Source organism: Triticum urartu, chromosome 3A (genome assembly GCF_056163025.1).
Source record: "Triticum urartu cultivar PI428250 chromosome 3A, HENAU_Tu73, whole genome shotgun sequence".
NCBI lineage: Eukaryota > Viridiplantae > Streptophyta > Magnoliopsida > Poales > Poaceae > Triticum > Triticum urartu.
Window position 1 is genome coordinate 344,472,380 of NC_141875.1, and position 3,802 is coordinate 344,476,181.

The 3,802-nt window shown below is 52.9% G+C and overlaps 1 pseudogene; it reads right to left on the reverse strand.

Annotated features, from left to right (window-relative positions):
* Window positions 1–2,109: 2,109 nt before the first annotated feature.
* Window positions 2,110–3,302, reverse strand: LOC147979662 (uncharacterized; annotated as a pseudogene).
* Between the last annotated feature and the right edge of the window lie 500 nt (window positions 3,303–3,802).

Genomic DNA, 3,802 nt, shown 5'->3' on the forward strand with positions numbered 1-3,802 from the left:
ACCCTCTGGTGCCGTATTGATGGTCCCCTGCACCTCTCGGCGATCCGGAGAAATCCTCTGTGATAACACCTCAATGTCGTCCGCCCTCGGGGGCGAGGAAACTTGCGGAGGCGTCTCGCTGTCTGTCATCTCCGGTGGTAAATCCCCTGACGAGGAGGATTGTTGAGGGAGATCGTGGGCCGGACTAAAACACATGATTTAATATTATTCTCACAATTCATAAAGGAGCGGATGTATGTAAAGCGTCCTTAGGTACTTATGACTCGGCAAGGGGCTTGGTCTGGGGGCAGGGCTTGGGGATATCCTCGATGTCCGAATCCGAGTCATCCGAAAGAGATGACTTTCCCCTTTTAGACGCCCTCGCCTCTGGGTCTACGGAGGCCGCCCTCTTTCTCCCTTTGAGAGGAGGGTTATCTTCTTTTTCATCCTCCTCATCCTCGTTTTCGTCTCCCTCGTGAGAGGAGGGAGCCTCGGTCCCTCCGGACATAGTGTCCGAGGTACCTTCATGGTGGAGGCCACTTTCGGCCTCCTTGTTCTTCTTCTTCTTCTTCTTCTTCTTCTTCTTCTTCTTCTTGTCCTTCTTTACCGGCACCTGGTATGGCGCCGGGACCAGCATCCTCATTAGGAGAGGGTCGGCTGAGCCTTCGGGAAGGGGGGCCGGACACCTGATGCACTCCGCCTTCTCTATCCAGACATGTTTAAAGGATGGAATGGTTAGTGTATCCCCTTGGATTAACAAGCTGAGCTATAGGCGGAAGCTTGGCCCTTACCGGGGGGATGGATGATTGCAGTCAAGACCAACGTCTTCGGAGGTCTCCGAACATGACTTTTGAGATTTAAAGAGCGATTTCCAGATCTCTTTGTGCATCGTGCCAAAGAATTGTTCCAGAGTTTGCGGCCCTTCCGGATTAAACTCCCACAAACGGAGAGGCCGTCGTTGGCAGGGAAGGGTTCGGCGGATGAGCATCACCTGAATCACATTAGTGAGGCGGGTGTTCTTCTCTATGATACTTTTGATGCAATTTTGCAGCGTCAGCACCTCATCGGTCGATCCCCAGTCTGGAACCTTGTTGGTCCATGACGCGAGTCGTAGAGGGGGCCCAGATCTAAATGCAGGAGTGGCCACCCACTTAGTACCGCGGGGTTCGGTGATGTAGAACCAATCCTGTTGCCATGTCTTGACGATATGCACAAAGGCCCCTTTAGGCCAGATAGCGTGAGGAAGCTTGGTCACCATGGCCCCGCCACAATCCACGTGCTCCCCATTGACCACCTTCGTCTTCACGTTGAAAATCTTGAGCCACAGGCCGAAGTGTGGGGGATGTGAAGAAATGCCTCACACATAATGATGAACGCCGAGATATGGAGGAAGGAGCTCTGGGCTAGGTCGTGAAAATCTAGGCCGTAGTAGAACATGAGGCCGCGAACAAAGGGGTGAAGGGGAAACCCTAACCCGTGGAGGAAGTGGGGGATAAACACGACCCTCTCGCCAGGCTCTGGAGTAGGGATGACTTGCCCATTTGTCGGAAGCCTGTGTGCGATTTCTGCGGTTAAGTACCTCGCCTCCCGGAGCCCCTGGATATCCCGCTTCATCACGGAAGAGGCCGCCAACTTGCCTTGAGAGTCGGATCTGGACATGGTCGGAGAACGTGGCGGTGACGGAGAAAGATTGAGATTTGGGCGCTGGAGCTCAGGGATGGGAGGGCTAAGGAAGGAGAAGGCGTGGATAGGTTCTTAGAGCATGTCTAGTAGAACCCTCAAACCCTTAAAGAAGTTTTAAGGGTTGAGAAGTGCCAGTTTTTGGCACTTTTTAGGGTTGAAAAACAGGGGTAAAGACTAGAACCCTCAAACCCAACCCTTAAACTGCTTTAAGGGTTGGGTTTGAGGGTTCTAGTCTTTGCCTCAACCCCAACCTTTAAATCTATCATTTCACTTATCACAATTTATGACTACAAGAACACAATCAACCTCAAACAAACTACCAAATGACAATCATTGATGCATGGTTTAATAGTTTACATCACAAAATCATCATCTTCCCCCTCTCATAGGCACCATCACCAAAAATTTGCACCTCGGCGCCATCTCCTAGACCACATTTGGGCTCCATCAAGTATCTCCATAGGCGCCGGCGGAGTCTTCCACACCGCCATTGCCACAACTACTCATCGGAGTGTCACCTCGAAAAGTAGAGGACGCACCACGGAACATCCTCTTCCTCTCCGTGATGTCCTCCTTGTAGTCCTTCCACCATTGCAATTGGTCTTGATCCATGTCCTTCTTGGACATCATCATGTGCTCCTTCTCTTCCACCATGAGTTCTTTCCATACCTTTGCCTCTTTGAGCTTGATCATCCTCTCCTACAAGTCGGCTTTGCGCTTTGCTTCTTCACGCTTTGCTTCAACTTGTGCAAGCTTGACCTCTTTCTTCTTCTCGGTGTTAAGAAGATTTGTCTCCAATGTCTTTGTTGTCAATTCCTCTCTTGCCTTCATCATGTGCTCCATCTTCTCCCTTAGGCTTGACGCCTCTCCTTCCATCTTCACCCTTAGCTTGCCCTTCTTGTTTCCCTCGGGCTTGCCCAAGTTCCTCTCCTCCTCATCTTCACTATCATCCATCCTAAGCATTGCCGACTTCTTGGGTGCGGTCTCTTGATCCCTCAACTTCCACTTGTCAAAGGTTTGAAGAATTGCCCAAGCATGCTTAAAATGGGAATGGCTTGCCCTTGGAAGCGGCCATCTCCTTGTACCTCATGCCGGCAATTATCTCCTATCAACCACACATAATCACATAAGAACCCACCAATAGCATAGTACACACACATAATCAAAATAGTGAAGAGATATGTACTCACATACTCACTCTCCACGGTTCCACTAGGTGGTGCATCCCTCACTTGGTCCATGGCCGCACTCCAACGAGCACAAGCGGGCTTCATCAACTCCCACCGGTCTTGAAGCGACCGGTAAGTGCGAGAGATGAACCCACTATTCTTCGGCTTGATCCTACAATAGGTTTCCTCGATCCTTTGCCAATGCCGTTTACCAGTTTGATCGGTGCCGGTGCTTGCATCCATTCCCACAGCTGCCCAAGCACGAACCAAGAGGATATCTTCCGCCTCGGTGTAGTTCGTCGACCACGCGTGTGGGCGGGAAGCGACGGTGAATGCCTCCTCCCCTATCTCGGCCACCTCCTCCACGTCATCGCTGTCATCCTCCTCATCTTCCTCCAAGTCGTCACCAACCCTAAAGGGGTCTAGAGGCGGAGCTCCGAGGTCCACCTCCGCATTTTGGAGGAGGTCCATGAACGAGGATGGGGTTGCCATTTCCTCGAACACCTCGTGCGCGGCGGGAGGAGGTTCGACGACGGCGGCGGGCGGGGCCGCGGGCTTATTCTGCGGCTTGTTCACGGCCAGGGACGAGCCGACGACCTTGGAGGCCACCCCTCGCAGCCCATGTGAGGCCGCCTTCGGCCGACTCTTCTTGGGGGCGGGCGCGGCGGCAGGGGCGGGGTCCGAGTCGGGCGCGGCGGCGGGCGGGGCGGGCGCGACGGCGGGGCGAGACGGCGGGAGGAGGCGGTGGGAGGAGCCTGGGAGCCTGGGAGCCCGTAAAAGAAAGAGGAGTGCGGGTTGGGGGGAGTTTTTCCTCTCAACCCTCACTTCTACAGGTTGGGAAACAATTTGAGGGTTGGACCTCTAAATTTTTTTACGGGTTTGAGGGTTTAGAGGTTCTAGTCTACAGCTTTTTTTCGACGAAAACTTTAAAAAAAGCAGTTATTTTTAGGGGTTTGAGGGTTTGAGGGCTC